The sequence below is a fragment of the Patella vulgata genome, chromosome 1, assembly GCF_932274485.2.
Source record: "Patella vulgata chromosome 1, xgPatVulg1.2, whole genome shotgun sequence".
Taxonomy (NCBI): domain Eukaryota; kingdom Metazoa; phylum Mollusca; class Gastropoda; family Patellidae; genus Patella; species Patella vulgata.
The window spans coordinates 354,450-378,009 of NC_065879.2; the positions used below are offsets into that span (position 1 = coordinate 354,450).

At 36.1% G+C, this 23,560-nt stretch overlaps 1 protein-coding gene and 1 long non-coding RNA gene across 6 annotated transcripts in view; one reads left to right on the forward strand and one right to left on the reverse strand.

Moving 5' to 3' along the window:
- LOC130013609 (putative ankyrin repeat protein RF_0381) overlaps positions 1-23,560 on the forward strand; it is an 81,673-nt gene that overhangs the window by 36,365 nt on the left and 21,748 nt on the right. The window contains exons 1-2 of one of the 4 annotated variants that reach the window (XM_056102393.1): positions 21,502-21,736; positions 22,130-22,199. The exons of 1 other annotated variant lie outside the window; for it this stretch is intronic. The gene's annotated coding sequence lies outside the window, so the exon portion shown is untranslated. Of the gene's footprint in view, positions 1-21,501; positions 21,737-22,129; positions 22,200-23,560 lie in introns of those variants that run through there. 2 more of the 4 variants (XM_056102400.1, XM_056102394.1) reach the window with 2 other exon arrangements.
- Positions 16,579-20,217, reverse strand: LOC126808586 (uncharacterized). Of its 2 annotated transcripts, none has more exons than XR_007674688.2 (3): positions 20,109-20,217; positions 18,848-19,226; positions 16,579-17,724 (listed from the first exon to the last, which is right to left on the reverse strand). It is a non-coding gene; the product is annotated as an uncharacterized LOC126808586 (long non-coding RNA). The 2 variants fall into 2 exon arrangements; XR_007674687.2 differs by lacking the exon at positions 20,109-20,217 and adding an exon at positions 19,839-20,084.

Below are 23,560 nucleotides of genomic sequence, written 5' to 3' on the forward strand. Positions count from 1 at the left end.
AAGATTATGTGCAGATACAGATAAAATTATAATAAAAAACATAAATGAGCCAAACACAGGATACATACATGTACATAATTATATAAACATACATACTAAACAGAGACATGAACGAATTGTATATAAAAGCTCCTAAACATTTCAAAATCTCTACATTTTTATTTACATAAGTATTTTAAATTGTTGTAAAACATTCATTTTATAAAAATTTGGCTCTCGAAATAAGATAAATCTGAACAGTTCTATTCTATTTTCTTCATGTCGTTTGCACTTTGTTAGAAAATGAATTTCGTCGTCTAATTTTAAATATCTCCCTGTTTCAATTTTCAATTTATGTGCGCTTATTTTAAGATTTGTTTGTGCTTTTCTGTGTTTTGGATTTCTTATCGCATCTAAATAATTTTCATAATCTATGTCATTTTTGTCCTTAACTTATTTAAGGAAGTTCCATCTATGCCTTTATTATTATTATTTTTTTTTTTTTTGACTATAAATTATTATAATATGATTTTAAGTCTACATGTACATTGGATTTTATAGATTTACAATTTTTAATAAATGAAAACCAGCTATATCTTCCGTCAGCATGCATCTTTTGATTTTCAATTAATAGGCTGGTTGGAGAAGGTGACAAATCCAGCTTTGTGGGAAGAAATTCCTACCCAAATGATTTCTTCATTTTCTGAAACAACTATGTCCCTAGTGTTCCAGAAAAATTTTCCCCGCCGACCGGAGTTGAGCAAATTTTTTTACAGCATTTTTAAATTTTGACCCCCTGGGTCAACATAATGAAACTGAAAACCATTTATAACTTCAAAAATATCAATTTTACAGCCTAGAAATGTATTATCAACATATAGGAAAGTGATACCAAGGATTCCAGAAATGATGTAAAAAGTAATGTACGACGTCACCGTGACGTCAGAATACAAAATGGCGGAACTGTGACGTCACTGTGATGTCAAAATTCAAAATGGCGGAGACGTGTTGTGAATAAAGAGTTATTGTGTCCCAAACTTTCCACCGTACATTTGATCGGACAGACTGGCGGGTGAAAAGAAAGGTGGGGATCAAAAACATTATTATATGTCAAAGGGTATTCTCTTTATATAGTACCAAGACTGAATATACGCTAGAGAAGATAGGCAGTTTATACACCAACCAAGATAACTTAGTAGATAAACAAAAGGCTTTAGGCCTATATTGAGGACTTTCCCATAACAAACAAACATGCAGGGCCTACACCATACATAAACCGGCTGGTTATGTGTCATAGCACAGACCTGTCACCTTCTGCATGCACATTGTCATGTATTGGGCACTGCATTCAATTATTTATCAGCCATGCATAGACCACGTTCTACTTTTCTAGGCCTAAGCCAGGACCCAAGCAGTCTATTGATTCTCACTATAAATAAATAGGGTCTTAAAAAATACTTATTTTGCATTTTCCAAGGCCAGTTGTACTAACTTCCTCCCCCGATTTGTCGAAAACATAATGTAATTTATGTATATTCAAAGAAAACTAAACATATTCTAATAATAAATTGAAACAACGGGGGCTGCCACCTTTGTTTCAAGCAATCTGATTGGACAATTGAGTTACTCGGTTTTACTGTGGCATACTAGGGAAATGAAGGAAGTTGCTAGGTTGTGCCATGGGTGTAACTGCTTACAAAATGAAAAGATTGGAATATCTAGTACAACAACAGGAAGCACACACATTAGTAACTACAAATTTGGTCCTAACTCAATTTTGATAAAAAAAAAAAGTGAGTTACTAGGTTTTGCCTAGTGGACACATTTGCGCGCAAGTTTAAGAACCCTGACAGTTTGAATTAAATATAAGAGTAGGCCTGTGGGCGGCTGTCCGGGAAATTTTTTCTTCATAGAACACTGTATGGCGTTTGAATTTCGATAGGGTCCCCCCTGCCCCCCGACTAGTTTTTTGTTTGTTTTAATCTTAATCTGTGCCTGTATGTAGGCATATTGATTCGTATTATGTTTGTTTCTGAATGTTGAAATTTAAATAAAATAAAATTAAATTATGTAATATAAGTTAAAACAATATTTCAATATATAATCTTGTTATGATATATAACCAATAATGGATACAGTTTTGATAAAATAATAAAATACGGATTCGTTGATCAAGAAGGACAATACAATATATAAAAGAATTAACAATAGTGAAATATAATATAATTTAGTTTAAATAAATAATAGTTTCGTTCAAGATACCCTGACACGAACTTTTACACAAGAGGGACATTTCTCGGAAATTGCAAGCCTGTTTAACTAGATATATTTACTTTAGTGAAATATAATATAATTCAAATTTAAATAACAGTTACGTGAATCTCTCCTATACATATCAAACCTGTCCTGACATAAAATATTACACAATGAAACAGAACACCAAGTATATTATCTGGAGGGCTTAAAAGTCCAAATTTCAAGTAAATTAAGTTAATCCCCTATGTGTCTATTCCTCGAAATATGTTAAAGGGCCAATCCCAATAATATGTAGGAGAATAAAACTGCTTAATTTTGTGTTAAAATCCCTTAAAATCCTCCACCAAAGGGCCGAGCAACTAACTCAATATTTGTGATACGTTTTCAGACAATTTAACCTGTCAGTCTTCATCTGGAAATGGAGACCGGTGTCCCAAACTCTATTATGTGGCTTATGGATAAACCAGACCTTTACTTTATAAAAATACTGTGTAGGTGAAATTTACCTTCGGTTATCAAGTACAGCACATGGGTCATTCATTGTATAGACCTCTAAAGGAATGGGAATCGATTATCAGGTCACCCAACGAAAAAATGACCAGAAATCTTAAAAGGGTTACGTGTCCGGATAAGCATTTGTGAAGTTCACGTCCAAACGACTAAATATTGTGAGCTGAATGTTTGAGACAAGGTAAACACACCATTCCTCTATATTTTGGAGCTTAAATTTCAATCGTACTCAGACTTTTATTTTTGAGACGATCTGTTCAAATCGGAAAAGTCCCTTTAATATTTAAAGTAACATTTACTGATCTAAATATTTTCAAAAGCGAAATTCTATTATGACTTTCTGAATTATTAATCCATGTATACTTGGATCATTCACAATCTATGGCCCTCCATCTTGCACCCAACCAACCAAACATATATAAAGATAATAATAATCCATTTCGACAACCTGAATCACTTCCTACTACACTAATTTATAGAAATCTTGGTTCCAATATAATTTGAGTAAATGATGTTTAAAGTTATCAAGACGATAAAGTCGGTATTTAGATCACTTGGCTTGACCATAATCAACGCTCGATGTCATCGCTAGCCTGCGATATTTACTGGATTAGAACCCGGTCTGCTGCTTCTGATTAATTCAAGTTGACTGAAATTTCAGCAAATTTCCTTTACATTATCTAGTTCTTAACTATTATAGTAAGAACTAACAGCACTTTATCTAATAAATGTGCATATATTAATGCATCTATAGTAAAAGTGCCATTTAAAATTGTAATCCTGTTTATATATATAAATATGACAAGGAAAGCTGTCTAGTCGTTCGGATGGGACGAAAAACCGAGGTCCCGTGTACACATTGGCGTGCACGTAAAAGATCCCTTGGCAGTTGGAATTCGATATAAGAGTAGGCCGTAGTGCCGCTGTCCGGGCAAAATTTCCCTCATAGCACACTGTATGGCGTATGCCCGTCTTCATTAGCCCAGGTTAGGAGCAGAACAGTAAGACGTTAAACCCCATTTCATTTCATTTTATATATATATATATATCTAACATATTCTTATTTTTCAACATTTAAGTCTTCATTATCCTAGCAACGTTACTTGTTAATCGAGACCCAGTCTTGCTACCCCATTTTTGAATTATATCATTAAATGGCAATCGTATTTTAATCCATTTGTTCATCTGCGCCACCCGGTGAGCTAGAGAGTTGATTATAGGCTTTTCATGTAAATAAATGTCTGAATAGTAATTATATAACATTTAAAGCCAAAATGAAAACCTATAATGGGGAGAATTAGGTCTTACGTAATGCATCTTTAATATTTACTGGGGAAACCCGATACGTAATTGTAACGCGTGACTTATTAATATACCATCGGTTATCTAAACACTTATGTATTTCATATTTCATGGAAGCTAGGCGTGTCAAGCTTTCTCCGTACCGCCAGGCTTTTTATTCAAAGTGGTTGGAAATATTGCAAGTGTTACCTTTATTATATCTTCAAGTCAAGTTTTTGGGTAAGTATATTGCTTTGTGCTGGAATACACGGTATTATTTTAGGCCCGTGGCCCTACTTTGGATACAATCATCTTTAATTTTAAGAAATTGAATTCTTTATTTATTTATTGAAATACACTGTACATTTATATATACGTAACTACAATATAAACAGTATTACACACTAAAAGGACACACACTAAACAGTAATTATCACGCCGCACTACCCCCCCCCCCCCCCACACACACACACACCAACCACCCCTTATTAATCACAGAGAATAGGCAAAAACAAAAACAAAAATCTCACTTCGTTATACCCAACAAAATATCTGTTTTCCTTATTATTATTTTGTTGTCCTCTATACGAAAGTATACGTTATTATAGAGACAAATACCCAAAACGTACTGTTAGTTGAAAGTCTACAGTGCAGGTCCTAATTGGAACCTACGGTTTAAACTTTTTCAAGTAATTGAATTCTCACTTTATTAGAATTTACGACAATGCTCTAGATTTGTGGACCTCATTGATAGAATTCTTTGTTGTAATTTGCCGGGACTGTACTTGGTGGGTACTCGGACATTGATTTGTTCAAGCAAGCGTTGTTGCGAATTCTCCCGTATATACAAGGTATCAATGTTCAAACACTCTTATATTGCAATAACTCATGAGGGTTGGTTATCCTGAAAATGTTGCTTTTTCCCTAGTTTGACTTGGGTTAGTTTACTCTCTTTTACATGATAGAGGAATTCCTTGAACTGAACACATACGTGATATACATTGCTTAAGGGGGAGGGTGGGGGGTGAGAAATGAAATTGGGTTTATTTAACGTACTGCTCCGCTCCGACTGGGCTAATGAAAACGGACATACGCCATATAATTTGCCATCGTCTCGTATATAAATGTGTCTTTCTAGATCCGCAACGTTTGGCCATGGTTATACGTGATAACTAAGGGAGAGGGGTTTTACATAGCCTAAGCCTATTCCCCAATCCCATTCAGACAACCTGAATAAAAATATTGTTTAAAAAAAACAAATTTTTTTTTAAACCCAAACGACTCAATTTGTATAACTCTTCAATTTAAAAGATTACGTTTGGTATGGAATTGTTATGTTTTCCAGCTCACCCAACGAAAGCTTTGACCCAAAATCTTAAAAATGTTACGTAAACCGGTTACGTAAACCGACTCAATATTATGAGTTGAAATTTTCAGACAAGCTTAACACAATCTGATTAAAAAACAGATCCTATTTCTTTTGAGTTTTTTATAGTTCAAATTTTGTTTTAATTGTCTTTACTATACTAGAATCTGGAAGAGTTGTTTTTATGTGACCCGCGTTCGGGTTGATATGAGGGATTATAGGCTGGTTGGAGAAGGTGACAAATCCAGCTTTGTGGGAAGAAATTCCTACCCAAATGATTTCTTCATTTTCTGAAACAACTATGTCCCTAGTGTTCCAGAAAAATTTTCCCCGTCAATCGGAGTTGAGCAAATTTTTTTTACAGCATTTTGAAATTTTGACCCCCTGGGTCAACATAATGAAACTGAAAACTATTTATAACTTCAAAAATATCAATTTTACAGCCTAGAAATGTATTATCAACATATAGGAAAGTGATACCAAGGATTCCAGAAATGATGTAAAAAGTAATGTACGACGTCACCGTGACGTCAGAATACAACATGGCGGAACTGTGACGTCACTGTGATGTCAAAATTCAAAATGGCGGAGACGTGTTGTGAATAAAGCAACAACAGCAAGCAAATAGACAAGAGGAACATTCTGGACACCATAAAATATTCATTCGGATCATCATCAATAAAATCATAAAAATATTCTTCAGTTCTGATTTGTTCTACCCCGTACCAAATTCATCTTCTAAATCAATGCTGATTTGTTCGCTGTTCAGACAACCCTCCCCGTGGCATCGTCCACATGCTTCAACACATTTCAAACCATTCTGTGTACAAGAACATGACGAGCATTGGTTTTTCAACGATTTACATTTACACTGGATGAAATTCAGAACGTTGTCTGGTGCTGATGGAAGAACAGTCGCGATGGGAACGTGTCTATTCTCTATCACTTGCCAACCCCAATTCACAGGATTGACGCCATCGTCTAGTTCATCCCAAATTCTACCAGAAAATGAACGCGGTGAGCATGCTGCTCGGCCGCGGCAGCTGTTGGAGGAAGTCTATTGATTTGAATGGAATTTTTTTCAGCGATCATAGCTTTGTACCTTAGGTACCGGACTTTAGTCAGAGGTATCTCATTTTTGTTACCATACATTAGACAGAATAACCTTTCTCCAGCTGCAGGTACTTCAGACTGGGAACCTCCAGGTGAAGCTATTGTCTTGCTAGCTTCCCGAAAGATGTCACTGTTCGTATGTTTAAGAAGTCCCAATTTACCGACTCTGAAACAACCAGAAGTGGTATCACACCCAGACCAGGCGCGAATGAACAATAAATTGTCTAATACAGTTTTATCCATTGCGCTGCAGACTGATTTTATGTCATAGTTGTTGCGCTTTTTGTCCAAGTGGCGAAGATGAATTGTCAAATCAATAGACTTCCTTCAACAGCTGCCGTAGCCGAGCAGCATGCTCACCACGTTCATGTTCAGGTTAGAATTTGGGATGAACTAGAGAATGGCGTCGATCCTGTGAATTGAGGTTGGCAAGTGATAGAGAATAGACACGTTCCCATCGCGACTGTTCTTCCATCAGCACCAGAATGTTCCTCTTGTCTTTTTGCTTGCTGTTGTTGCTTTATTCAAAACACGTCTCCGCCATTTTGAATTTTGACATCACAGTGACGTCATAGTTCCGCCATTTTGTATTCTGACGTCACGGTGACGTCGTATGTTACTTTTTACATCATTTCTGGAATCCTTGGTATCACTTTCCTATATGTTGATAATACATTTCTAGGCTGTAAAATTGATATTTTTGAAGTTATAAATGATTTCAGTTTCATTATGTTGACCCAGGGGGTCAAAATTTCAAAATGCTGTAAAAAAATTTGCTCAACTCCGGTCGGCGGGGAAAAATTTTCTGGAACACTAGAGACATAGTTGTTTCAGAAAATGAAGAAATCATTTGGGTAGGAATTTCTTCCCACAAATTTTCTACCTCGACCAGACTATAAGGCAAGTCTTGTTAAGTTTGAAGTAGGTAGTTTTGTAATTCTTTCATACTTTTTTAGTGCTAAACTTCTAATAAAGCTTTCAGTTGGTGTTCATCCCATTTCTGCACGTACAGCTATGTTGCTACTTTTTCTGCTTGTTTCTAAGGCATATTTGCACATTTTAATATTCAATTCTTCTATCATTGTTGAATCTATATAAGAAAGATGATCAAAATATTTGTCTTTTAAAGTACATCTGTTTTTAGCTTTCTGTTTTTTTTCGTCCATATCCATAAACCATATATCCGAATTATATGTTATGATCGGTCGAATTTGGTAGATAAAAAGTTTCTTTACAAGAAATGGATCTGGATTTATTTTAGTTAACTTGTTAATCATAATGTTAAATGCTTTACTTCCTTATCCATGGCAGCTAAGCAGGAACCAGTGTCTGAAATGACGGTTCCAAGATAATTGAACTCATGAACGTTTTCTAAATATTTTCCATTATACATAACATTATGGGAGTTACTTGTTGATTTTTTTTTGAGGGGGGGGGGGGTGGATGGCCGAATGGTTAGCACGTGCGTGCTGTATCATAAAGCCTGTCATTGAGTCAACTGGCGTGGTATCGAATCCCCGGTTGTACGTGACAAGGAGTAGGATCGCCTGTCCAACCTCGTGGGTTTTCTCCGGGTCCTCCGGGTTAGTCCCACTGCCAGAGACCCCTACGCGCAAGCGAATTATTGAAATAAAATTAAAACCATATGTTAGTCCCGAAATGACCTAGTTTGTGTCGAGTGGACGTTAAACCTCATATCTCTCTCTCGTTCTCTCTCTATTTGTTGATTTGGAATGTGTTAAGCACATAGCTTTTGTTTTATTGGTATTTAATTATAGTTAGTCTCCACTCATCAGAATAATTTTCTAAGTTGTCGAGACATTTTTGCAGACCGTCTTTAGTTTTCGAGATCAAAACGATATCATCAGCAAACATAATACTGTTGAATGATTTAGTATCTAGTTCTACTGGTTTACATTCTTCATTGAAAACCTCATTTATATCATCAATGAATATGTTGAACAAGGTTGGACTCAAACAGTCTTCCTGTCTAACACCTATATCTATCTGAAAATCTCTGCTTAGCCGATCTTCTAATTTCACTGTCGATATTGTTCTTTTATATAAGTCTTGGATTATATTGAAGCACTTTTTGCCAATACCTTAGCTAACTTAAGGAGAAGAGCTTGTCTCCATACAGAATCAAACGCTTTACGGAAATCAACAAATGCTACATATATTTTATCCTGTTTATTTTTTACGTATTTTGAAACCAGTGTTTTTAATATAAGTAAATTGTCTGATGTTCGGCGGTTTTCTCTAAACCCAAACTAGAAACTGGAGAGTTTTTACTTTCTATTCACGATTTTAACCAATTATTGATCTGGGGCCTGTTTCACGAAATTTTAACTAAGATAAAAATCCAAATTTTAGTAATTTGATTGGATGATATTAGATTGATTTAAGTGCTTGGCCAATCAAAATTGAAGTATCTTCTAAAATTTGGATTTTATCCTAAGTTAAAATTTCGTGAAACAGGGCCCAGAGAATTAAAAAGCTTACTTAGGTGACTAGATATCGCAATACCTCTATACTTATTGGGATCAGATTTGTCACCTTTTTTATGTAGTGAAGTAATATATGTTTTTCTCCAAGAATCGGGGTATATTGACGTGGAAAGTATTTCATTAAATAATTTAGTTATAATTGAGGTAATAACATTTTTTCCACATTTTAGCATTTCCGAATCTTTTCGATCTAGCCCTACTGCTTTATATAAATTTAAAGTGTCCTGCGAATTAACGGATCTGTCTTTATATTAATTGGTTGGAATTAAATGTCAGTTGGGTTGTAAAGAAATGAATATGAAACCCAGAAGGTTAGGAAGATGATCATCACACATGCCTTAACACTGCCGATCTATACCAGACCCTCGAATGGAGGTGGAATAACAAGAGTACAACAACTAGATAGAAACTTATAGAAGACAGATTCACGGACATTGTAAACTATACAAGCATTATCACATGTTGATATGCTGTCGGTACTTATTAGAAGGTGGAGTCACGGTGGCTCAGTGAGTAGGACGTTGACTAGCTAACCTGGCGGTCCCATGTGCGATCCCTGGGTTTTCCGGCGTGGTTCTCCCTTGTCAGTGGTGCAGAACAGAGGGTCTGGCAAGTGACATTGGTCTGCACGTAAAAGAATCGTTGACATCTTGAATTCGAAATAGGCCGTAGCCCCGCCACCAGGGCTAAAATTCCCTGCATGGCGAATACACAACTTAATTAGCCCAATAGAACAGCAGGACGCTAAACCCCATTTCATTTCATTTTTTTATTTCATGAGAATAGCTGTGTGGTAAAGTTGATAGATGGTCGCCATGGATTATTAAGTAGAGTTTATTCATTGTTGTCATTACATGAACACGATGCCCAGTCCGGCTCTTTTATTTTCATGAATTGGGCGCAAAAACGATTATTTCAGCTCAACACCATCTAATATAAAGCGCTTTATATTGCGACGGGCCTCTAAACAATAATCTACAAAGGCGACATCAACCAATCCGGAAAAGAAACGCAAATATGTCCGCATATGCTGTCAGTATTGATCCACTACAACAATATGTTTTTTTTATTAAATAAAGGGAACTTCCCACTCAACCACTCTCAAGGCCACAACATGAAACGTTACAAAATCATATTCTAAATAACAGGCTGAGACTTTGGCTCTATGGTATACAGGCCGAGGCTTTGGTTCTATACGTACAGGCTGAGACTTTGGCTCTATGGTATACAGGCCGAGGCTTTGGTTCTATACGTACAGGCTGAGACTTTGGCTCTATGGTATACAGGCCGAGGCTTTGGTTCTATACGTACAGGCTGAGACTTTGGCTCTATGGTATACAGGCCGAGGCTTTGGTTCTATACGTACAGGCTGAGGCTTTGGCTCTATGGTATACAGGCCGAGGCTTTGGTTCTATACGTACAGGCTGAGGCTTTGGCTCTATGGTATACAGGCCGAGGCTTTGGTTCTATACGTACAGGCTGAGGCTTTGGCTCTATGGTATACAGGCCGAGGCTTTGGTTCTATACGTACAGGCTGAGGCTTTGGCTCTATGGTATCATTTTTGTAGTAGTAAGTGGACGGTGGTCAGTAGACAGGTTTAACTAAAGGCGAGAGAGAGAGAGAGAGAGAGAGAGAGAGAGAGAGAGAACTGGGGTTCAGGACTCACGCTGTCGGTCGCCAAAGTCGCAATTTGCGATAAAAATATGAAAGTGGCGATTAAAATTTGATTTTGGCGATAATGTTTTGCGGTACTGGCGATTCTTTTTGGGAACTGGCGGAAAAAAATCTTAAAATTCTAATCGTATTTATCCTAGCTGGATTAACCATTAATTGATCGAGTGTCAATCACGTGGCTGAATACTATAAATTAATCAGCTGGCTGATAATCCGGATTGCGCGTCAATGACTAATACTATACTAATCAGTTGTCTTGGATTAATGATTAGTTGATTGATAATTGCCATGATGTATATAAAGTCTATCGCAAGTCATTATTTACTCCTACTGATTAAACCAAGCGGTGATTATTTGATTTTTCGTTTCGTCTTAAAAAAATGGTAATACATGTAATCAAAATGGCCGGCAGATCCTTTCGAAGAGAATTAAATATTTTGATAGTTGAACTGTGGCTTCATATACGGCATATACAAGCATGCCGATCGGATATCATTAGTTCAAATTATATCATCTTGAGCGAGAAACCATTTCGCCATATGTATCATATTACCGTCGCAAAAATGCTCTAAAGGTGAACGACGGGTATAATTGTAAACATCTCTTACAAATAAAACCAAAATTTATATCGTTCTATCAGGCATTCAGATTCTGATACCTTTACGGTACCTGGAAATAACTATAGGCCTATTGTACACGCAACACATAAATTTACTGAAAATATATTGTGCAGTACGGTGTTCAAATAGACTAAATTCACCCCCCCCCCCCCAAAAAAAAAGATCTTCTTAAATCCAAAGTTGTTGTATATTGTATATATCGGTAATTGTTTTAGAATGTTAATAAGCCTAGCTGAGACATAAATTCGTTGGATGTTGTCTATTTTATCACACATTTTTGGCAGATAAAATTTCCAGTTGGCGGAAAAAAAATATGAACATTTTTTTATATAAAAATTATCATCCGTTTTGGCTTAAAAAAAATTGAAAGCCAGTGTGAGCCCTGCTGGGGTTTAACGTCCGCTCTACCCAAATTAGGTCATTTCGGGACTAACATATGTGTCACAATCATATGGCACAATTATGAATTTTATAACTTATTTAGGTTCACAATTTATTGTCTCATTTGGATCACCCAAACTCATTGTTAATTGTCTCATTTGTATCCCCCAAACTCACCTGAATTGTCAACTGCAATCTGAGGCATGCAGCTTGCGCACAATATAGGTATAAAAACAGGGGTGGATAGTACATCATGGTTAGTCTTTATAGTATTGTTCATTCAGGTTGAACAGGTGCTAATTTTAGCAGACTTTAGGTAAGATTATTTTCTTGTGTTTTATTAAAAAGTTAATGGTTTAAATGTACATTTTGTTATTTTAAGATAAGTACGTACCTTGATAGGTGAATCTATATTGAATAATGTATATTGAGTCATATAAGTATATTATTGTTTGTTGGTTATCTTAATCATTTGCAGTAAAAGTTATCGGGGGCATGTTTATTTGAGCCAGATGTGAAAAGGTTGTTAAATAACTTGGAAAGGATCCATGTGTTTGTCAGATATTGAAAAGGTATCCATGAGTTTGTCAGAAATTTAAAAATTAAGAAATTTAGTCTAATTATGTACTGCTGAGGTCTGTTAGAATTTCCAAAACATGAGGGGGATCACGGTGGCTAAGTGGGTAAGGCGCTGGCTCGCTAGCCTGGAGGTCGGATGTTCGATCCCTGCATTGGCCGAGAAAGTTCATCCTGATTTTCTGGCGTGGTTCCCCCTTGTCAGTGATGCAGGACGGAAGGCCTGACAAGGACAGCTGTCTAGTCATTCGGATGAGACGAAAAACCGAGGTCCCGTGTACACATTGGCGTGCACGTAAAAGATCCCTCGACAGTTGGAATTCGATATAAGAGTAGGCCGTACTGCCGCTGTCCGGGCAAAATTTCCCTCATAGCACACTGTATGGCTTATGCCCGTCTTCATTAGCCCAGTTCGGAGCAAAACAGTAGGACGTTAAACCCCCATTTCATTTCCAAAACATGAGTAATCTTTTAAAAGATGAAATTGTTGCATTTCCCTTCTCGAGAAAGTAAAATCTGTGTTTGCAGGGAAATTTCTGTCTTCATTTCATTTAGACTGGCTCACCCTCCCCACCCCACCCCTTTTCTTGAACATGATATTTGGAAATTCAATTAAACATATATTGACTCCAAATTAACAGTAATTTGATTTTGTGCATGAATTGTAACAGGGCATTTTATTTTGCACAAACAAATAGTTACATATAAGATTTCAAGGATTTCTAAGACTTTTTGTTTATGGCCAAACATGTAATCCTATGATAGGGTGGCCCATGTACTCACAGAAATACAGTCCACCGCTGATAGTTCGAGACTACCACTGAAGCGTGCACATTCGCCGTGCCGAGACCAGCTTTCTGACAGTATGATACTATAAATAGCCATGGCACGTGCAATTCTCTACAAATCTATCAACTATTACAGCCGTAAAAACTTTATTGTTGACGATTTTGAATAGCAGTAAAATTAAGCTTCTTGGTTATTACAGCAGATTTAGAAATTACGTTCGTTTCATTTTTTAAATCGCTTTATCATTAACTGTACCGTTAAGAGCGGCATCTTTTGGTTTAGTACAAATAATATCTCTGAAACACTCAGGTTAGGCAAGAACATGATACTAGCAGTAGTTTCATTTTACTTTTACAAGCTTCTTAAAACGATTGTTGAGCTACCTAACGTGCTTATTTCTAAATTCAATTTCTTGTTCTAGCTTTCTGTTATGTTTCGTAAAAAAGTAGTCTTGATTATCCCGACCTGTCAATCAGACGTAGAATGGTCGATAGACTGGTTAAGCGAGACTAATTTCAAAACAAGGGCACGTAACCTATCTTTTACTCAAAAGTGTCTGGATGTTATGGACGACTCTTGGAACCAGTTTTCAGTCTATTATTTATACGTGATTAATGGCCATAGCTTATTAAGTACAACATGATCGTTTATTTAGTGACTATAATTGTGTGGAACTGATTTGAGGCTTGGCATATATATAAGTATTGTGGCGTAATTGTCGAGATATATGGAGATATTTATTTATGGTGGGTCACCCTACCTATGACATTTTTTCCAAATGAGTCCACACCCCAAAATGGATATGTTGTAGATGTGTCTTTTGCAGCTTAATGTTTTACATTTTGGGTGTAAATCTATTATTTGTGATCTTTTACAATGTGGCACTTACAGAACAATAAAATATTAATTAATAGCCTTTTCATACTCCTTCTATGCTATGAATTGTGTCAAAACTCCCTTTTTCCACCTCATTTTGTCAGGAAATTGATTTAAAAATTAAAACTTGCTTCCACAAAATATTTACACTATGTAATTTCAAGGATACCTCTGATTGTTAAAGTGTTTTAAATACTGAAATATTCCCATTTTTAAAAAAAAAAGAAGTGTTTTGTGACCTTTTTATTAGAGTGGCTGGTTATCACCTGAATAAAGCATTTGTTTTACATTTATGAATCCATATTTTAATAAATGATTTATATGTCTTACAAGTAGATGTGTATGTATATAATCCAGGGATAGAAGAACATGGCTATTAGCCATATTCCATCAACAGTATTACTTATGTGGACACAAGTTGGATTTTTTACCACACCAACATTTTTAGGGGGTGGGCTTACAAGTTTCATTATAGTTCCTTACAGTTACCTTCAATGCAACCAATTTGCAGCTTGTCTTCTTGCATACTGGCCAAGGTTTCTAGAAATAAATGCCTTTCTCCTCAGACTTTCCAAGAAATAGGGAAATATTGGCATTTTGAGACATACAAAGTGTAAAAAATGGGCCATTTTGTAGAAAAAGGTAAAAAGTCAATTTTTGAAAAATATTCCAATATTTTGAATATTTTTGAGGAGACTTGTTTGGAACTCTTGAAATCTTTTTGCAGAACTTACATTTTGACAAAATTAAGAAAGAATCGTCAATTCTAGAACAAAAGGCCCATGGACCTGAGCTAGGGGTAGGGTATACAAAACAGTACATGACTTTAAAGAGTCACCATTTCTTCTGTAATTTTTTTTTAATTCTGTATTATAATAATTTTGCAAAAATAAATGTGAAGCTATAAAAAAAGGATTTTGATGATATATGAACTTTTAAAACCATATATGAAAACAACCTGACAGTGGATGAGAGGCCTAAATTTGATATGATCTCAAAATTGCCAGAAAATGTGATATATGACATATTTTGATAATAAAAAAAGTGAAATGGTAAAATTTCAAAAATATTTGACAAATTTGTAAGGAAAATTTTTGATTTTAGTCCAAATTTTGTGACTTTCAGTGTTTATTTACTTTTCAAAATTAGTGGAAAATATTTTAATGTATAATTTTTACTTTTTCTGCGTCATAAAGGTTAGACGGGAAGAAAGTACAATAATTTCACTCAATTTTGCCTAAAAATCATGATAAGTTGTCTGAAATTCTTCAGATTACCCCCAATATTGCTGTCAAAATTTTTATTTTTCATCTGTTGTAAAATGCAACAAAATGTGTTGCATGTTTTTATTTCCTTGTTAAATAACTTGGAAAGGATCCATGTGTTTGTCAGATATTGAAATGGTATCCATGTGTTTGTCAGAAATTTAAAAATTAAGAAATTTAGTCTAATTATGTACTGCTGAGGTATGTTAGAATTTCCAAAACATGAGTGAACGGCATTTTGCTGCCGTTTTCCTTCTGACTTAACACAATATTAATCTTTTAAAACCTGAAATTGTTGCATTTCCCTTCTCGAGAAAGTAAAATCTATGTGTTTACAGGGAAATTTATCTGTCTTCATTTCATTTAGACTGGCTCACCCTCCCCACCCCTTTTCTTGAACATGAAATTTGGATATTCAATTGAACATATATTGACTCCAAATTAACAGTAATTGGATTTGTGCTTGAATTGTAACCAGGCATTTTATTTTGGACAAACAAATTTCATTTCAATAATTCGCTTACCTATATAAAAAATCAAGTAACATTTTGGCAACGTCTTAGTGAAGTTCGTCATCTTTGCAATCAAAATTGGCTTTATTGAAATCATTCCAATTTCCATCTCGCTACTTCTCTGCATAAATACACACCTTCGTCTTTTTCTGTGCTCTGTAACCTCGCATATACTTTTTCTTTCTTTTCTTTGCAGTATCTGTAACTGTTTGCTCTCTTTGGTGCTTTCGAAGGTTATCCATGATGAATTGAACAAGACAAAAATCCCAACTTTAAATTTTACCCGAATGAATCACTTTTAAGGCGGGTGTGCCGGTAAACTATAGCAATTGGCTGTGTAAAAATAAACATCCAATCAGATTTCTTTTCTCAAATTATAGCTTACCGCCAACAAGCTGAGTGAATCAAAGCTCTCTATTCAGTTAAGTTAAGAATCGGTATAGAATAGTCGCCCTTATCAAGTGGCCGACGTAAAGTTTGACCCAAATGTCTTAAAAATGCTAATGTCCGGATAAGCGGTTTTGACGTTCACGTTCAAACGACTTAATATTTTGAACTGAAATTTTCAGACAAAGGTAAATGCACTATTCTCCTGTCGTCTGTATAGGGAAAATGTGCTTAAAAATCGATTTTTGTTGCACCCCCCCCTGGGTCTAAAAAATGTTGCCATTTTCTTACAATACAAGGTTTCTAGTGATGGAAAATCCATATTCCCACCTTCAGATATTGCCAGTTTTTAAAATATTACCCATTTACCCAGGGTCTCGGTCAATTTATCATGCTTGTCTAACATGACTTTGACGTCGTGATTTTGGATGATAAAATTACTGCAGGTGAATGATTTTTTTCGTGTGTACTGCCAAAATGCATAGCAACATTTGAAAAAAAAAATTATGGAAATATCTCAATTTGTATTTGCACAGGACCAATAATAAACGCCCACAAAGCAGTAATGTTGCACATCGTAGCATGTTTTTGTCTATTTATGAAAATACAGCGTCATTGTATTGATATTGAATTTAATTTATTATCAGAAATCATACATAAATTTGATAATTGCATAGACATATTTGATTTCAACCCAAAAAACAATGCATAAATGTGATATTTCAAATAGGGGTCCCAGGCAAAAAGGTATAAGGGGAGATAACTCGTATCATAAATGTCCTATAAATATTGAACAAAGACCAAATTTCACCTTGGCAATCCACCCTATCACCAAACAAATTTAAAACATTAATCTTTTATTTAGTGACTAGTATTAAAGGTTTAAATAGATATAAATTAGGCCTGTGTATTGCAATTTACAATTACATTTCAATATCAATATTTTTTTTAAAATACAGAAAACCCTTTTTTTAATTTTTAATAACTGTTATATCAATAATTTATTTAAATCTTGCTGTAACAGTTGTGCAATAATTAATGCTGAAATAGTGAGAATGTAAAATATAAAAACATATAAAACAAAGTACTAAAATCAACAAATGGAAAAGTATTTATCTTTAGATATATTGTTTGGTTATTTTTTAAAGATATAAATCATGCCTGTGTATTGTAATTAAAAACAACATTTCAAAAATTAATTCACATAAATCATATCCACTGAATGTTGTTTTATTGCACGTTGACACTGCTATCTGGTCATTTTGCACCAATCCACTTGCAATGACAGATAATTCGCCTACATATTAGTAGTACAGTAGGCCAAACGGGAATACCCCTGCATACTCCCACACCTTGTCATTGAGAAGAGGATTCAAACCGTTGAGCCCATTAATGACAGACCAATTGGCTAAATCGCCCGCACCCCCAAAGGACAAAACCATTGTACAGAAATAACAAATTATTACCGGTAGTTTGAAATGTCGACTTGTTCAATGTCCTTTGCCATCTTAATAAACATATCTTATAACTTGGCCATTCGCAGAATTTCTTTGTTGAAAATAATTCTTTTTCTAATCACATCTTCACAAAATATATCAAAGGTTGTCTCATATGCAGACACCTCTGAAGACCTGAAAAATTAAGTTCATAGTTACTACACGTACAAGGAAATCCCATCCTAGGTGATATTTCCATTTAAGATTTAACGATCAATCGCATGTATTGGCTGGTCGATTAAGAAAAACAAACATATTAATACACTTTAAACTTATCATATCACAAACAAGTCTTGACAGTACAAAAGTGCTAGTAAAAAATGTTCACACATTCTTAGGACGGATGTACTTTGTTTTAGTGCATTTGGACACCACAATCTGGTCATTTTGTGCCAATTCACTTGCCATCAAAGAAATGAAAATGAAATGAAATGGGGTTTAACGTCCTACTGTTCTGCTCCTAACCTGGACTAATGAAGACGGGCATACGCCATACAGTATGCTATGAGGGAAATTTTGCCCGGACAGTGGCGCTACGGCCTACTCTTATATCGAATTCCAACTGCCAAGGGATCTTTTACGTGCACGCCAATGTGTACACGGGACCTCGGTTTTTCGTCCCATCCGAACGACTAGACAGCCTTCCTTGTCAGCCCCTCCGTCCTGCATCACTGACAAGGGAGAACCACGCCGGAAAATCTGGATGAACTTTCTCGGCCAATGCAGGGATCGAACACCCGACCTCCAGGCTAGCGAGCTAGCGTCTTACCCACTTAGCCACGTGATCCCCTGCCATCAAAGATACCAGCACTACTTATACTATAGAGTAAATCGCCTACCGACTCCCACACCTTGTCATTGAGGTCGCTCAAGTCCATTGATAACAGACCTTTTTGTAACCACTTGGCTATATAAATCCCTTCCCACCCACTAGTTGCCTATGTAGGTCTATGATATAAAATATATATAACAACAAGCCACAAGGACACAACAACTACAAGTATGAAATAAATTTACCCTGACGACTGAACTGTGGGTTTTCTTGTTAGGAATCGAACATAATCTTTGTAGCATTGTAGATGGTACAGTCTTTATCTCTGATGTGCCTGAGAATGGTTTCATCTTTCTTAATTGCTGCTTCTCGAAGTCACCCTAAAAAGATATTTCCACTACCTAACACTGGGCATGGCCAGGAAAGGAGGGTGGGGGGGGGGGGCAATATTAAATCACAACGCTTGAACAAATAATATAAACTTACCCCCATCTTTAGTTTCTGCTAAAACCAGCTTATCAGAGACAGTCTTATTCTGACACCCGTACAACAAAGGTACTTTTTTGCAGATAATGCACACAGGAGGCAAGACATGTCCTCAATTATGATTTTGTTAATATTCTTTTGTAAATATTGCTCTCCTGTTTTCAAATATTATCGCAGGTGGACAGCTTGGGTGGTTGATGATTTAGTCGCGCTGATCGAAAACCTTGTCTAGACATGGATTGACTCTCATCACTCGTTTGCTTCTCACCAGACTGTAATGCAACTCTTTTAGTAGCTCGTTCAATCTTTGTTCTGTCTGTGAATATCGAATAACACTTGGAATGATAGCCATAAACCGGTAGTGCATCATCTTTATTCCCTATAAATACAAACATACTCCTAATATTATTGCACACATAAACAAAATAAGCAAATTAGAACCTGAGAGAAGAATTTAGGTGCAACAAATATCCATAATAACAATTTCTTTTATGAAAAACAATAAGACACTGCAACCTGTTTGCACTTGATTTGTGAAAAGACACTTAGACAATCTGGGGTTAATAAAATAAAACCAAAGGCTAGTGTGAATGCTATCGATTTTAAAACAAACCTATCTATGAACTATATAACGAGACTTATACAATGTGAAAGTCAACAAACATTATTATTTATCGTAACTTGCACACAGCAATGACAACAAACAAGAAATATTATATACGGACGTAAGCTCCCGTTGCGTTGTACCGTCCCGAGCATTTGTGATGAGCACAGGTGTCTATAAAATTTAATCCGCCTATCATTAAGAATTTAATTTAAAATGTAAACAACAAAAAATTCTGTGTTTCGCGAAAAAATAAAATGGCGACTCTACTTTCAATTTTAGTATGATTTAGTTGATAAACTTGCCCTCAAATACATCTTTATATTGTTGGCACAATTTTAGCTCGTTTCCATCAAGATTAGTCCATTCTTTAAAACTTAAAAAAACCTTATTCCAACTGGTATCTGTAAATTTAATCAGCTTTCCACAATCTTTGTCTACGAGGTGAATAAGGCACTTCATCGTCTCAAAGTAAACACGCTAACTGTAACTCAGACTCGCCTTTTGACCTGTGAACTTGAGGTCAAATTGGCGCGTAATATTATCTAGAGTTTTTTGATCAAGGGTCAATATGGGCATGGAAAATTTAGTCTTCACTGGCTACTAAATGCTAAAAATTTACTAGCCAGCACCAAAATTTTAGTAGCCAGAAATTACAATGCTATTAACTGTAGTCTGTAAGGTAAATCACTACTAGAACAACAAGACAAGGTCACTTTGACTCGTGGTTGAACTACTGCCACTACCGGCTAGATTTCCGTCAGAAGACTGTCACCCACGAATGTAGGGCAGAAGTTATTTTTAGTCTTTCTCTCCCTTTCCCTTTTTCCCCCCCTTTTGCATGGCGATTTTTGTTGACTTTTTGGTGTAGAATGGAAGAAAAGGGTTTGAAAATACATTTTCTACCGGGTTTTGGTGAATATTCATGATTTTGAGGCGGAAGGATACAAGAGTTGAGAGGTTGGTTAGGTTGAAATGTAGGGTCCAAAATTGCATGTTTTCTTGTCTCTACTTCCAGCTTGTGTATCTCAAGTTTTCCATGGTGAACCTCATACGTGCTTTTGGGCAAGAGGTTGCCACATGTTGCTCCATCTATGGTAGAAAGCGTTCTACCCAACGAAAATTTGGGAAAAAGTTAGAGCCGGTCTAAGAGATGAGAATTAACATTAAAGTCAATGGGCAAATATTTAGTGATCTGTATATCAATAAATTCTATCATTATGTATCAAATTATATTAAGTATTCTTCACCATGAAATGTTTTTGTTCTGAGTAACTGAATTGTATACATCAGTTTTATTATCCATACCTGTCGCGTTCTAACAATCAGAATGTCCAGGTGTGACACTACGGTGTCAGATGTGTAACCAGGAACTTCCAGACAACCGTGCGTGACACTATCGTCTAGGACTTTCTTTGACATCACGTCATGATAACTATTTCCAATGTTCAATTAAGTCTGGAACACCTTTTACATTAACTATGTTTTTATATCTTTATAACATCCATAATACTGGAAACTACACACACAACTATTACATTAAATATAAGCTAAATATAAGGTCTCTTTCCCCAACTTGTTTTTACTAGATTACAATTAACATCATTCTCTTTACCCTACCATTTCGTAGGACAAGTTTAATGACGTACCCCCAACATCATATGGCTCGCCTACGACATAACGGAGTGGTCTAATCCAAGTGGTGTCTAGATGATGTCCGAATGATGTTTGTTTCCCAGCCTCTCAGCCTAGGAGGCTGTGATGATACCCTGGGAAGCCCCTCAATGATATCTAAAGGAAACTAAACCCCGCGCGTTCTTTTTAAAAGGTTACGTGCATGAGTCATGTATCGAGCCCCGGGAAATTGACCAGGTACTTCCTTTCTCGGATTGGTCAGTTGCAAAGAAAGCTACCCTGGATTTCAACACAGTGTACTTATATGGGCACCTAGGAGGACAGTTGCCCGCGTGTCTACAGCATGGATTACCATGTTTGGATTATGAGACTATGATGTCATTGCCCGATTTTAAACTACCAGACTTATCCTTGTTAGCCTAGTTCTTGTTGTCACTGGTACTAGCTAACGACTTCAATACATTAACCAGAACATATTTACAGAACTTGGGTAACCTCTACAGTATATAGGCCCTATAGTATTATACAGGGTTCAATCACAGTGGTGGTCGAGAATAGGTTGGAAGTATGGGATGTGGTGGAACATAATGGACGGTCTCAAAGTAGGTTGGGATTATCGAGTATAGTGGAACAGAATGGACGATCTGAAAGTAGGTTGCAATTATCGAGTATAGTTGTTCGAGCAGAAGGGAGTGGATGTCATGCCCCCCCCCCCCCACACTGTACAGAGGGAGAGCGAGAGGGGACCCTAATAGTTGTCATCGTCTATCGGATACTAGATTTAACAACAGGAATTTCAACTGTAATCTACAGGTGTAATAGTTAGGTGGGGCTTATTTACTGCCAAACAGACCGTGACTATTTTATCGTCTATATAAATATATATACGTTATAGACTTGTATATAGGCCACTATACTTATGTTATGTTATCGAGACAAGCAGGTATTCATTTATTGAAACTGACTATTATAATATTATATTAGATACACCCCGACATTTATACAGTAATATACAAGTGACCAATATGATATAATATTCACAGATTTACATGGAAACTTTTGTTGACATTTTGGAATAGAATCAGGCAACTACAAGATTGTTCAAGTAAATAGGTGAGTTTTTATTATGATAAAGGGGTTATAAAGACGGGATCTTTTATATGCACGTCAATGTGTACACGGAACCTCGGGTTTTCATCACATCCAAACGACCCTGTCCTGGCCAGTCTATCCGTCCTGCACCACTGACAAAGGCGACACCGTGCCGGAAATTTCCGAGGAACATTGTTCGACTGGGTAAGGTAGGCTACACTTTCTTTAGTGGCGGGTTGTGATGAAGACTGTTCGGAAGCCCCCTCTCCCTCCGACACCCCCGATAGCCCAGTAGGCCTGCAAGGGGAAAGGTAATATGTGCCCATCGACTGGTGTTTCGATTTGTTTTTGTTTTTTTTACTCTCATTGGGAGTGTGGGGCGGGGGAGGCATATTCCCTTTGATTTTGTCGGTTTTTTGGTCAAGAATGAAAAAGGTATATTCATAGGCGTACAAGCCAGTTGGTGGGATGGGGAGGGGGTCAGCTGCCCCCTAGCTTTCGGGCAATCTAACTTTTCGGGCAACAGGTAAAGTGAAAGTGAAAATTATTATTTCATCTATTTGGCAAAATAAAGTGCCGCAAATTTTTTAATTGAATGCCATTTTTGGCAAAACGTGGCAAAAGTGTTAATATTTTACCTACAATTTTGCCACGTTGTAACGTGGTAAATAAAGTGGTAAAAAAAATGCCACGTTTGTCTGGAGTGCAGAAACGTAGCTTTTTAGATTGCCATGTTTTTGAAACGAGGTATTTTTTCCGAAACGAGGTTGGGTAAAAAATGCCACGTTTTCTTCAAATAATTATAACCGGTACTTGCCATCATCAAATAGAGCCACACATATAATGTCTCGACCTTCACGTGAATAACTGCAGATCTACAAATTAGATTATTTATCAGGATATCATAAATATAGTTAATTAATATGATGGTTTCCTTCACTGGAATTCTATTGTGTATAATAAACATGGCGGTTGGTGGTTCTTCTCCTAGCATATGTTAGATTAAATAAACACTAGTCTATTGTTTATTTAATTATCAGTTAGGTGGAAGCAGACGTCAAGTAGAGCGCAATAGAAACTTTAGTTTTAGTATTATCGCGCTATATAAATAGAGGATTATTATTATCATTATTTCACACAGACGGCGTTGTTAATTAAATTACGAGCTCATCAGGTATCACCAAACCGCAGTGGTTACTTAACACCTATATGGGTCATTATCAAAATCGGTAGAAATTGCAAATCCCAAATGAGCAAATTTCAGATTTGATTAATTGTTTATTTTTTATTATTATTTGATAAACCATAGTTCAAAGTGTCAGTTCTGAATTTAGAACAATTTTACAGAATTAATATTTTTTTGCCAGCTTTTATCGGTCACC